The 15633-nt window shown below is 35.8% G+C and overlaps 1 long non-coding RNA gene and 1 pseudogene across 4 annotated transcripts in view; one reads left to right on the top strand and one right to left on the bottom strand.

The window, feature by feature from the left end:
- LOC136847983 (uncharacterized) overlaps window positions 1-15633 on the bottom strand; it is a 322346-nt gene that overhangs the window by 163130 nt on the left and 143583 nt on the right. The gene's annotated exons all lie outside the window — the stretch shown is intronic.
- LOC136847982 (uncharacterized) lies at window positions 6872-9292 on the top strand (annotated as a pseudogene).

Here is a 15633-nt window from a genome sequence, read left to right as displayed (position 1 = left end):
ATTATCTTTCTTTTTGAAATACATGTCAAGCTTGGGTTGTTTTGTTTTTTTTACTGCTCCCTGTGTACCCTGTGTTTCCCCGGGGGGAATTTTTGGTTCATTCACTGTCACACGTTTCATGATTGACGGTTGACCATTGATAATTTGATTTTCACAAGTCTATAATCAACACACACTACCAACAATGGTGAACAAGCGTCGCTAACTTTGCCTTGAACCGATCGAGACTGACTGCGCTGCATCAGCCGTCAGTCAGCCTGGGGCCCTGCGACGTGACTAGTACAGGAAAGCTTCTCGTCCGTTTTCTGCACTGTCGTCTCAGACTCGTCTGTTTATGAAAATTGTCGGACAAATAAGTCAACTTATAAAACTTCCAAAGTACCAGCTAGCTCCTTTTTGAGCAAACAATGCATTCCTATAAGTATAATGATCTAATTGACATATTCATAAATTACTGTGTAATTTACATTCCTATACATAGTATGATAATACGATCATGTGCCAAATGTACTTGATTGATAATTATCCGATTATTATCGTACCCTGAGTCCTGACAACTGCCTGCTGTAACAGACGCGAGTGTTTTAAGTCTTAATACAATACATTACATACGTGTACTCCAAGATGACAAGTGAATGTTATTTATTTGTTATTTATAAGTAGTTTTTGTAGCTATGGTTAACTTTACATCTGTGAAGATTATTATTATTATTATTATTATTATTTTTTTTTGGATTTTGGGGGGGGCACGTGACCACAGGCCCCCCCCCTGGATCCGCCACTGACTCATTGGGTAGACAATATAAATCCCATTCACCATTCATCAACAACAACGTGAAAAACAAGTTAAAAATGCGCCGAAGTTTCTGTACAGCGTATAAAGCTGTATGAAACTCTCAGCCACGGCCCATGAAACTCTCAGCCGCGACCCATGAAACTTTCAGCCAAGGCCTGGTGGTAGCCAGTGTTGTTGGGACCTATAGCGGTGCCAGACGCACGATCATAGCTAACTTTAACCTTAAATAAAATAAAAACTGCTGAGGCTAGGGGGCTGCAATTTTGTATGTCTGATGATTGGAGGGTGGATGATCAACATACCAATTTGCAGCCCTCTAGCCTCAGCCGTTTTTAAGATCTGAGGGCTGACAGAAAAAGTGCGGAGAGACAGGCAAATAGCCATCTCAGCAGTCTTCTTTTACAGAAAACTAAGAAGGTACAAAGACTCCTAGTATCAATTGGAGAGTTTCTTACTGAAAATCAAATTACAGGGTTTAAGGCCACTCAGGACTCTGCAGCTGACGTTAATGGACCTGCTTATTTCGCTCTCGACTCCTTTGTGCAATCCTCATTAGGGAATTAGTGGAACGCAAATGCTATCGGCCCCTGCAGGTTGCTATTCAATCTACTCTTGTCTGTTATGTTTCATGGAACAGCTGTACTGATATTGCTTTAAAGCGAGGCATTAACTGAACGATTTTCTTTATCATGAGCACGTGCACAATATATATATATATATATATATATATATATATATATATATATATATATATAAATATATAATATATATATATAATTTATATACTTACAGTACTATTCTAATCAGTCTTGATGCGTGATTTCTATATACCAAACATCACACATTAGTAAAACTTGACCAGTGTCAGCGTAATTGCTAAGCCATCTTCACAGGACAGAAGATGGCTTATCAATAAAGCCGACACCGGTCAAGATTTACAACTGTTTTGCATTGCTTTCCTGTGGTGTTTGATATATATATATATATATATATATATATATATATATATATATATATATATATATATATATATATATGCATACAATATATACATATATATATGTGTATATATATACACAAAATCAAACACCACAAGAAAGCAATGCATATATATATATATATATATATATATATATATATATATATATATATATATATATATATATATATATATATATATATATATATTTAACAGGCATGATACAATATATATGTATGTATATATAATTATGTGTGTGCGTGTATATACATAATATAGATATTAATTTATATGTATATATATAATTTGCAGATCACCATTGCAAATCGTATTCATACGCTGTCTCGGCGCCCTTCTCAGAAATGTCGAGAATCTATCTTACGGAATTAGATATGCCTCGGACATATCTATTCTGAGGCATATCTATTCCCGTCTTAGGACTTTCCCCTTACAGATTCTATAACGATCCTCCCTATCCTTGCCATATACCATAACGAACACGGAATAACACGGCTGTTATTACGACTCAAGGCCTCGCGTGATCACAAATTGGTATTCGCGGAAATTGTGGAAATGCAACACGACCGCTTGTTAATTCCAACTGGGAAAATCACAGACAGCGCAACACAATGCAATACACCCAGATTGCACTGCAAAACACTTTGACCTAATTAACGGTGGAGGAAGAACGGAAATGCATTACGTGTAGTTCTAATGGCTGGAATTTTATGCTAAAATACATTGAGAGAATGTACAGTAATACATCCACGGCCAACGATTCTCAAGGTTACATTATCGTGCGCTGGCAACTTACCGCTTGGAAACAGGACACGGCGTTGGTTCGATGGTTGCCAGGACGCGATGATAACGAAGCCTTTCACATGAAAACTAAAATTGTTATCGTGCATTAATTTCCTTTATTTTTTTTATATCTTTAATGATATCTATATTTCGTTAACAATATTTTCGTTTTTAATATTCTACTGGTATTACTATGTATGGAAATTTATTGTTATTTTAAATGCATGATTTTCACTTGTTAGGCACGAAGGTGATGACGCAAATATAGAGTTCTAGATTTTCGTATTAAAAATAACAAAGTTTAAATATGCGAAAATTTCCATATATAACACACACACACATACTGTATATATATATACATATATATATATATATATATATATATATATATATATATATATATATACATACTGGACATATATAAATAAATGCAATGCAAGTGTTATCGGCAACTGCAGGTTGCTATTCAATCTGTTCGACATATATGTTTGTTTATATATATATATATATATATATATATATATATATATATATATATATATATATATATATATATATATATATATATTATGTATAACTATAAATATATATATACAGTGTATATATACAGTACATATATATTTAGTTATATATATAAATATATATATATACACACACATATATATATATATATATATATATATATATATATATATATATATATATATATATATATACTACGTATATATATATGTGTGTGTGTGTGTGTTTGTGTGTGTGTATATTATATATGGAAATTTTCGTATATTTAAACTTTGTTATTTTTATTACGAAAATCTAGAACTCTATATTTGCGTCATCACCTTCCGGGCATAACAAGTGAAAATCATGCATTTAAAATAATAATAATATATATATATATATATATATATATATATATATATATATATATATATATATATATATACATACATGCACATATATGTATACATACATACATACATACACATGTACACATGAAAATTTAAAGTACAAAAATGACCTCACATAGTCGCTTCACAGGGAAGACCAAATTCCATTTGCTACCGTATTCATTCTGCATCTGCCGAATCACTGATAAAGCTTCCATGATGAAACTGTCATGGACTGAGCTAACAGGCCGAAAATCAGTTTAATGCACGTCAAAGCTTTCAGTGAGATTCGAGATTTGTCTGCGAACAGCTAAAAATATTACAGGGGGGGTGGGGAAGATACTTGATAACGTCAGTGACGTTAACAAACTCAGTTACTAATGAGAGAGAATACGGAATTTAGGTCAAAGGCCCAAGCGCTGGGACCTACGAGGTCATTTAGCGCTGGAAGGGAAATTGACAGTAAGAGGTTTTGAAGGGTGTAACAGGAGGAAAACCTCGCAGTTGCACCATGAAGCAATTGTTAGGAAAGGGTGGAAAGGAAGATGGAAGAAAGATAATATGAACGGAGGTACAGTAAAATGAATGAGAGAAGTTGCAACTAGGGCCGAAGGAAGACGCTGCAAAGACCCTTAAGTAATGCCTACAGTGCACCGCGCGAGGAGCACTGACAACACTAAGGTGCTCATGAAATAAAATATTAGCCCAACATAAATATTATAAAGCTTCCATGTTGCAGATATAAAACAGTGCAACGTGAAGTAATAAAAGCAGAGGGGAGAGAATATTCTTGAAGAATATTTCCCCTCGAAGAACGTTTCCAGTGAATGGAGAAGATTCGACATTTGGGATTTGGGATCAATAAATGACTAATTCCTTTTTTCCTTCAGAAATGCATGAACTACTATGCCTACATCTATTTCACAAACTGGGACTACCTGACGCAATGTTCATTGGCCAATAAAACTTCCATCTTAAATTCTAGTTCATTAGCCCTAAATAATACTAGAATTTATTGTTTATATTCCTCTTTTGGTAGACGAATTATTTTCTCAATCTTTTTCCAGTTTATACTTCATATATCTCTGGGCTGAACTGAATATAGAGTTTAGGCCAAAGGCAAGCACTGGGACCTATGAGGTCATTCAGCGCTAGAAAGGAAATTGAGAGTAGGTAGTTTGAAAGGTGTAACAAGGAGGAAAACCTCGCAGTTGCACTAGGAAAGATTTGTTAAGAGAGGGTGGATAGCGGGATGGAATAAAGATAATATGAATGGAGGTACAGTAAAAGGAATGAAAAGAGGTTGCAGCTAAGGGTCGAAGGGATGCTGCAAAGAACGTTTAGAAATGCCTACGGGAGCATATATCGCTCGGAGGATTTTCTGTCTAGTACACTTTTTTGCCAATTCGACACGGTCATCTTTGTAAAGAAATCGTTATACGCATCACTGATCAGTACAAGCTTGTAATTTTGCATTTCCTCACATAACACATATGTAAAAGTGACAATATACTTGATTCGACAGAACTTTCTGGATATTATAAATCAAGATTAAAAACCTTGAAAGAATATACAGATCTCGGAAGTCTCGTAAAATATTAATCCCTGCGCAATAATGAGGATTTTTCTCGTATGTCACTATGCTTACAAATTCATAAATAAAGAGAAAAGTAAAGATGGTCAATATTCCGACAGAAAGAAGGAAGGACTGTGCTTTGCTTAAAGGAGAATATTCCAGTAGATGTTAATTCGAGAAAGTTAATTCACCTATTATCTATATTACTCTCCAATGAAAACCGCCCACTTTCACGCATGACCTGTTAGCCAATAAGAGCAGTGCTGTAATTCGTGGATGTTTATTTGAGAGAATTAATTTATATATACATATAGACATGAACAAACACAAGCGTAGTCAGAATGCAATAGATTGGATAATTTTCACTTGAATTTGTTTGGCTTTCAGAAATACGCTGCGTTGTTTCTCGGAGTTCTTCATCCGAATTCGATATAATTGTCAGCTTCCAATGAACAGGGTTCCTACATTATAAGATCTTACATAACCTCGAAATAAAACATAATAATAAAGACAGAATACTTCCTTACACATACACAAATAAACAGTATTTATTTCTGTTGATACTCTAAGGTTTCATACCGTGGATGTTTATTTGAGAGAGCTAATTTATCTTTTTATCTATATTACTCAACAATGAAAACCTTAACCCACACTTTCAAGCATCAGCCGTTCGCCAATAAGAGCATCACTGTAAGCCGTGAACATTTATTTGAATGAGCTAATTCATCTTCTATCTTTATTGGCCTACAATGAAAACTTTAACGCCGACTCCCACATATGAACTATTCCCCAAGAAGAATGGTACTTCAAGCCGTGGATGTTCATTTGGGAGAACTCATTCATCTTTTACCTCTATAGGTCTACAATGAAAACCTTAAGCCGCACGTCCAGGAATCACCTGTTCGCCAAAAAGGGCAGCACTGGAGCCGAATTTCCATCCTGAAAGTCATCGGAGTTTCCGTCCCGAAACACAACACGGAGACCCCGGTCCTTCATTAACGTATTCCGTCTCTACTCCGCTACTCAAACGGAATTGCAAAAGAGGCAGTTGCTGATTGAATCACTCACGACTCATTCAAAAGAGGGATGAGTGCAGGCGTGAGTGCATATTCTATTTTGTTTTTATGTGTGCAGTATACGCATACGTAAATACATACATGCATACTCGTATATACATGTGCAAACACGGCCGTAGTCAGAATGCTATAGCTTGGATGATTTTCTCTTGAATATGTCTGGTTTTCCGGAATTCGCTGAGTTGATTCTCCGAAACCTTCATCCGAATTCGATATATAATGCCAGCTTCCAATAACAACGGTCCCTACATTATTGGATCTTGCATTACCTTAAAATAAAGCATAATAATAAGGGCAGAATACTTCCTCACACATACACAAATAAATAATATTTCTTTCTGTTGATACGCTGAGGTTTCGTGGGCTCCATTCTCAAGCCTCAACCGAAAACTGATTATGGATGTTTACTTAACTAATTCTTCAGTGTTAGAGATTTTAGTCTTGCCGTTTGAAACGACATCACTCGTGTAGCCAAGAAAGTACTATGCTTGTTCGTAAAAAAAAAAAAAAAACCGATTTGCGTAATACGATTCTAATGCAATTAGTTTGAAAAGAATGTCAAATTCGTCATGTTCACAAATAAAAATAAATCAGATTAACCTCCCAGAAGAATTACAACGGCCAGTCATGAGATGATATTCGTAAAATAGTTTTCTTTATGCGGCGTATATCTACTATGAGATTCAGAGGCGTCGTGCACGGTTTTTTTTATTTTACTCCTTATCAAAGAATCAGATGAAGATGAAAGTTGGCATATTAATATTTCACAACCATACAAATATATCGAGAAATATATCTAGTAATGAAATTCGATAGTTTTCATTTTTATAAAGTAAAATTGGTTTGCCAATGCCGTATCCAGGGATATACGTGGCAAGGATCCTCAAACGTTTATGACGTAGGTAGAGTAAACAATCTATGACGAATTTAGTCCCGCCCATAAACCTTACAAACTCATTCACTTGGTTTCGTCAGCTTTAAACCCTTACCTGTCAAAAGATCAAAGAATGGCTAATAAGATTTGGAATTGTCCCCGTGGTTGCAAAACTGCATTTGCCTTGCGGCTTGCAACCTTGTATACGGGAGAGAAAAACCGTGGTAGTACTTACTACTCCTTGAACAGGTAAGATATCGATTTCAGATTACGTAATTACTTCGTCTGATTTTTATTTTGCGAAAAAAATATAACTATTGCAATGCCTTTTGAATTGTGAACATTTCCATTGAGTACCCATTATGTAGTGAAGAGAGAAAGCAATAGAGAGAGAGAGAGAGAGAGAGAGAGAGAGAGAGAGAGAGAGAGAGAGAGAGAGGTGTAAAAGGATTGTTCAGTCTTTATAGAATTATTATTGTTCTGAGAAGATTTTTGGGAAAGCTAAATACAACCAGTAATGTATTCAAGTTATCAGTACAGCAATGGACCATCTGATTTAAGATTTGTTGTTTTCCATAATCAATGTATAATTGCTTTAATATATATATATATATAATTATATATATTCTTTTCTGTCCTTTAAGGCCTTATGACCGCGTTGGACAAGTTTTGGGCATGACTGCAGGGGCAGTAAGGGCCAAAGTCCGCCTCCGTACCTCCAGTTCATGTCATTCACCATCGTCAGTAACACCAGTTTCATCAGCACCATCCGCCTTTGATAACTTTACTGTTGGTGCGATTCGTCGCTTTATCCACAGAAAGTTTGATGAGAAGGAGTATTTTACGGTTGGCTCTCTAACAATGGACCTTAAAACAGCTGGCATTATCTCAGAAAGGACATCACCGAGTTCAGTAATCCGCCTCCTGCATTCTCTGGGATTCAAGTATAAAACTACACAACGGAAAATGTATGTGAGGAAGGAGTCTCTGGATATAATTTGCCGCCGAATTAATGCTCTACGGGATCTACGACGCCTCAGGGAGGACGGAAGGAAGGTGGTGTACGTTGATGAAACTTGGTTCACCACTAGAATGACCCATAGCAGGGAATGGGCAGACACCACGCAGGATATCACCAGTCCCTCTTACAGCCGTCAGGTCCCTCCAGGAGAAGGTGAACGATTTGTGGTGGTAGCTGCTGGCACCAATGAAGGCTTCATTGAAGGCTCGTATCTGTGCTACCCCGCTAAGTCCAATCAAGGAGATTATCATGGCGAAATGAATGCCAAATTGTTCGAACAGTGGCTTACGACACAGCTTCTACCGTCCTCCCGGAGCCATCGGTTCTTGTGCTAGATAATGCACCATATCACAGCACACTAACCGAGGAGAGTCGATGCCCTACGTCAGCAAACAGAAAGGCGGATCTCGTAAGGTAATTACAATAAATCACAATATATATATATATATATATATATATATATATATATATATATATATATATATATATATATATATATATATATATATATATATATAGACATCATGAAATACGTATACACACGCATTAAAGTTAATGACTTGACTGGAAATTTCATATGATTCAATATTCTATTAACTGTGTGAAGTCAGTAAATTATTCTTGATGGAAACAATATCAAATCATAGTTTAATGATACAGTAATAACGGTATGTAAATTAGCATTCTATGGTCTATTTCACTCTAATAATGATTAATTAACTTTTCTCGACAGGTGGCTGGAGCAGCGTAGGATATCGTTCCCACCTTTGGCCACAAAATCTGAGCTGTTGCTCGTTTGCCAAAAGAATCGTCCGGAAAGGAGATATGTGGTGGATAACATCATCCGGGAGTGGGGCCACGAAGTTGTGCGCTTGGCACCCGCTCACCCAGAGCTCAACGCCATTGAACAGGTGTGGGGTCATATGAAGAGGCAAGTGCGTTCATCGCTCCGTCGATTTACGCGGTCTGACTTGCAGGCCAGGTTGGAGGAGGCAAGGCTTTCTGCTACCCCGGAAGTGTGGGCAGGAGCAGTTAGACAATCACGTCATTTTGAGGAGGAGTACTGGGAATTGGACAACATCCGGGAGACTTACGTGGATCCAGTCATCATTAATTTAGTCAGTGATGATGAGGATGATGATGATCTTTTCCTTGATAGTGATGATGATTGTGATTTGTAAATAGATTATGAATAGTTTTTGGTGTTTCATTTGTACATTTAAAGGGGAATTACAAATACACAGAGTAAAAGTAAAATACATTTCATTTGAAATATTTTTAAGATATACACACCAATAGTAACAATGATAGAGGAAAAAGGGAACGATGGCAACCCTTGTTCCCCTCAGAGTCATCGCTGATTTCCTCAGGTCAGCTACGTTTCCTACGATAATCGGTAATTATATATGCTTGAGGGTGACTGGAACTGGCATGTCTACCCATTGTCATGCCCTGTCACCCATGAATTAAGGATAAGTAAAATGAAATAAGATAAAAGGCTAAAAGAAAAATTTAAAATGAAAAACGAAATGAATAACGAAACTCTAAATACCAAAAAATAAAACAAAACATTTGCTCGCACGTTCTTTCTCAGGTTTGTGCCATATAGTACTGTTTCATAAGGGTAATAATGCTCAGCTCCATCGCCAATAGAAATGATGATTTTTATTACAATAAAGTAAAACATAGTTACATATAGATAATAAATCGAATATGTGATGTCCAAGGCTATAACGGTATGAACTTTCATTTATTTGCCTGGATGAGAACTGCTGAAAACTTACCAAAACTTACGACATTTCAGTCACTGCTTCTTTGACAGGACTCCTTCCCTGAATGCATGAGTTTGTTCCTCATTTGCAATACTGCATATTTAACTTGGAAAATTACTTTATACATTTCTCAAATGAAACCCGGAATTCTGGGAGGCCAGGACCCATTACACAATAAAAAGAAACATTTGCAAAGTCTTTATGAATAGCTGAAAGATTCTGATGTGGGCGGGGCATCTATGCTGCCGTGGAAATACAGCAATAGTGGTAGTAATAGTAGCAGAATGTATAATTTTGGCCTTCAGGTTTATTTATTTGATCATTGGTGATCATTTAGCATCTTTGCAACTACTTGAGAAATGTATTTTCATCGTCAGTAATTCAATTCTTAAACTTCATGAGATAATTCAGTATTATCCTGAATTATGACGACGTAGCTTAGAGGGTGGAGCCATTTGTAACGTCACAGGTAAACGTCATTACTGTCTTCTAAGCCATGAATGACTTTTTAATGTCTCTGACTACAGAAAGTGGTGTGTTCTTCTATGATCAGCTAAAACTATAAGTCATAGGTACAAGATGATGTTAGAAAATAAAATGTATGGTTGTGAAATATTCATATGCCAACTTTCACCTTCATCCGATTCTTTGATAAGGAGTCAAATAAAAAAACCGTGCACGACGCCTCTGAATCTCATAGTATAGTAATATATATATATATATATATATATATATATATATATATATATATATATATATATATATATATATATATATATATATACAAACATATATATTATATGTTTGTATATATATGATACATACAGATGCAATGTATGTACATATATATATAATGTATACGTCCATCTATCTAGCTATATATATATATATATATATATATATATATATATATATATATATATATATATACAGATACATACATACATACTTTACATATGCAATATATATATAAATATATATGTGTATGTCCATCTATCTATGTATATATATCTATATTATACATACATATTTCTAATGCGTATACATATACAGTATACTAACAGCGTGCTCCTGCGCGCACATACGCCATCGGGCTCACACTCCGATAATGGAAAGTATGAGGCCACGCAAGAAAAAGCGCACAAAGCGATAGACTGGAGGATTAACGTACAGGCTGGAAGCGTTTTAGGGGATCAAGCGTTAAGACTTGGCTGATTGGCGCCCGAGATCAAGCGGATTAGGGAATTCTTTCTTACTGAACGTTGCTACAACGTGAATCAAAATATATACACACAGATAAATAAAAAATCCCGTTTCCGATTTTCATTGTTGATCGAAATATCTGATAAAAAGTTTAAAGGCTCAATTATATTTTCCTCGGATGTAGTACGAAGTATAACTTGTATAAATTGATGTATATATATATACACACACACACACACACACACACACACACACACACATATATATATATATATATATATATATATATATATATATATATATATATATATATATATATATATATATATATATATATATATACATACATATACATACAGTATATACACACATATATATATACTGTATATATATATATACACACACACACACACACATATATATATATATATATATATATATATATATATATATATATATATATTGGGATATATTAACATTAAATAATAAAGAAATTAAATGTGCTAGAGGTCTTCTTTTGGAAACAGCATTTTCTTGAAAGCTTAAATCACACCCAGACCGCTCACAGATCGTCAGAGAGAGAGAGAGAGAGAGAGAGAGAGAGAGAGAGAGAGAGAGAGAGAGAGAGAGAGAGAGAGAGAGAGAGAGAACTTATATATATATATAAGGTTCCACAAAATCTAAATCTAAGAGAGAGAGAGAGAGAGAGAGAGAGAGAGAGAGAGAGAGAGAGACAAAAGTCATATATTTAGCCGTTCCACAGAATAACCATTTTTAAATGTGGCAGCGCATTTCGCCGAGCGATTTATGGCATCCGGAAAAAGGACATAAGGCAAAGAGAACATAAACAAAGTCCCGGACGTCGTCCCGCTGCATGCAAGACTGTATTTGCATAAATCCGTCCTCCGCGCGCCACTGAGGTAAAGGTAAAAAAAAAAAAAAAAAAAAAAAAAAAAAGGCATGTTCTCAAAATAGAACCGAAAATGCAACACATACAGACAGACACACACATATACTTATATATATATATATATATATATATATATATATATATATATATATAGAACTTATATATATATATATATATATATATATATATATATATATATATATATATATATATATATATATATATATATATAGAGAGAGAGAGAGAGAGAGAGAGAGAGAGAGAGAGAGAGAGAGAGAGAGAGAGAGAGACAGAAAACTATATGATTTTTTTCGAGACCGTAAAAGTAGAAGAGTCGAACACTCATGAATTATTACGGGAAATAAGTTATGAATCCATATATATATATATATATATATATATATATATATATATATATATATATATATATATATATATATATATATATATATATATATATATATATATATATATATCACTAGGGACTCAGTTTCGATTTTCGGCATCTTTTGGGATGCTGTGGATAGCCCTACACCCTTCTGCAGCCTTCCTGGTCCTTCACTGAAGACAAACCATTTGCATTATTTCTTTAGTGTTCCGATGCTTCTTCGCGACACAGTTGGAAAGGATAAGTGTTTTACGCGAACTAAAATCACCATATTCTAGATACAGAGTTTCTGTAATATTGGTTGGTTGGTTAGTGCAGGTCCTTGCCCAAAAAAGTGGTTAGATGTGAAAAAAACGTCCGGTTTCTAGTGAACTGGACTGAACTGAATGTAGAATTTAGGACAAAGGCCAAGCGCCTCGCAGCTGCACTATGAAACAATTGTTAGGACAGGTTGGAAATTAAGATGGGAGAAAGAAAATACGAACGGAGGTACAGTAAAAGGAATGAAAGGGGGTTGCAGCTAGGGCCCGAAGGGACGCTGCAAAGAACCTCAAGTAATGTCTACAGTGCACCGCGTGAGGTGCTCTGATGGCGCTCCCCCCTACGGGAGATACAACCAGAGGAACCTGATATGCAACAAATGTTTGGGATCACTACGGTACCACTTCGTCCTTCAGTTCCCACCGGTTTAATTCCCCGAGAAGGAGACCGTTTACAACAGATTCCAAAAATGGTTTCCCTATAAATGCAAAAAAGTAAAAGTAAGCAAATATAGATAAAAAAAAGAAGATATGTCAGTATTACGAACGTGGGAGTGATATCTGTGGGGAATCAAAAAAATGGAGTAACAGGCTCTGATGAATTCTAAAACGTCGCTTCAAAGAGAATTATGAATATGTTACTGCGAAGGAAAATTGCAAACCTGTCAGGTTTTGATGCGACGGATTAAAAAAAAAACACGATAACATATGTTGATGTACATTATTAACGTGGAAGTTCGCGAGATAATTATAGGGATTGCTGTACAGAGATTGTTTTCATTTCGTCAACAAAGAGGAAAAAATTAATTATGCATAGCGTTCTTTTCCTCTGGTGAGAATTTTTATGATGAGAGAGAGAGAGAGAGAGAGAGAGAGAGAGAGAGAGAGAGAGAGAGAGAGAGAGAGAACATGATGGCGATATTTTTTTTGAAAAAATAAAACTACCACCAATTGTAATTGTCATACAATACAGTCTTCCCTTCTCCAGAGAGAGAGAGAGAGAGAGAGAGAGAGAGAGAGAGAGAGAGAGAGAGAGAGAGAGAGAGAGAAAGCGAGCGTGATGGCGATATTTTTTTTTGGAAAAATAAAACTACCACTGTTTGCAATTGTCATACAATAAGGTCTTCACTTCTTCACAGAGAGAGAGAGAGAGAGAGAGAGAGAGAGAGAGAGAGAGAGAGAGAGAGAAGCATGATGGTGACTTTTTTTTTTGAAAAATACAGCTACCATTGGTTGCAATTGTCATATAATAAGGTCTTCTCTTCAGAGAGAGAGAGAGAGAGAGAGAGAGAGAGAGAGAGAGAGAGAGAGAGAGAGAGAGAGAGAGAGAGAGAGAGGGGGACTTGTACTGGTATTTTCCCGTTAACATGCATGCAATTTTGCAGCATCTTTCTCCAAGGTGTGCTTGAAATCGTGAGAGAGAGAGAGAGAGTGAGAGAGAGAGATTTACACATAACCCCTTTCTCTCTCAGAGTCTTGAGCTTTGATATCGAAGGAACGAACTGCTTCAAGGAGATATTTTTTTTTTTGTCCCGAATTCTTTCCTTCGCTCGGGTATAAATGAATTCGGCCGCGACCCAGACCTCATCAGCGCTAAAGCCATCAACTTTAAAGGTCGACCTCTTATGAAATATACCAGCGGGCCAAGTCGAAAATAATTCAGATCATGAAGTCTTCAAGACGCTGATGAGGGCCCTGACGATTTCAAGCACACCTTGGAGAGAGATGTTGCAAAATTGCATGCGTGTTGACGGGAAAATGCAAGTGCAAGGATTATCTCTCTCTCTCTCTCTCTCTCTCTCTCTCTCTCTCAACATGGTTTTGTACCCGGAAAAAGTACACATACCCAACTGTTAGTCCACCATGAAAGCATATATAAAAATATGATAAATGAAAAAGATACAGATGTGGTTTACCTAGACTTTGAAAAAGCTTTTGACAAGGTAGATCATAATATATTAGCGAAAAAAATGAGAAAACATAACATTGTTGACAAAGTAGGAAGATGGATAAAAGAATTTTTGCAAAACAGAAAACAGATAGTGATTGCAAACGATGAGAAATCGGATGAAGCTACGGTAATATCCGGTGTACCACAGGGTACGGTGTTAGCTGCATTGCTGTTTGTGATTATGATTGCAGACATAGACAGTAATGTTAAGGACTCAGTAGTAAGAAGTTTCGCAGATGACACAAGAATAAGTAGAAAAATTGCTTGTGATGAAGATAGGAACTCGCTACAAAGAGACCTAAACAAAATATATAAATGGGCAGAGATAAATAGGATGGTATTTAACTCTGATAAATTTGAATCAATGAACTATGGTGATAAAGTAGGAATGCTATATGCATATAAAGGTCCTAATAATGAGACAATCACAAACAAGGAAGCAGTTAAAGACCTTGGTGTGATGTTGAATAGGAATATGTTATGCAATGATCAAATAGCAATTCTATTGGCAAAATGCAAAGCAAAAATAGGAATGTTGTTCCGGCACTTCAAAACAAGAAAAGCTGAACACATGATTATGCTTTATAAAACGTAGTCCACTTGAATATTGCAATATAATATGGTACCCACACTACCAAAAGGATATTGTACAAATAGAGAGTGTACAAAGGTCATTTACAGCTAGAATAGAAGAAGTTAAGGACCTTGACTACTGGGAAAGACTACAATTCTTAAATTTATATAGTCTTGAAAGGAGAAGAGAACGCTACATGGTAATTCAAGCATGGAAACAGATAGAAGGAATTACCGAAAACATCATGGAACTAAAAATATCAAAAAGAGCAAGCAGAGGTAGATTAATAGTGCCAAAAACTATACCAGGAAAACTAAGGAAAGCACACAGGACATTAATCCACCACGCACCAGCATCGATAATGCAGCATCTATTCAATGCGCTACCAGCTCATCTGAGGAACATAACAGGAGTGAGCGTAGATGTGTTTAAGAATAAGCTCGACAAATATCTAAGATGCATCCCAGACCATCCAAAACTGGAAGATGCAAAATATACCGGAAGATGCGTTAGCAATTCTCTGGTAGACATCAAAGGTGCCTCACACTGAGGGACCTGGGGC

This window comes from Macrobrachium rosenbergii, chromosome 18, assembly GCF_040412425.1.
Source record: "Macrobrachium rosenbergii isolate ZJJX-2024 chromosome 18, ASM4041242v1, whole genome shotgun sequence".
Classification (NCBI taxonomy): Eukaryota; Metazoa; Arthropoda; class Malacostraca; order Decapoda; family Palaemonidae; genus Macrobrachium; species Macrobrachium rosenbergii.
The sequence above is the reverse complement of the archived record's forward strand: the minus strand, read 5'-3'. Positions and strand labels throughout refer to the sequence as shown.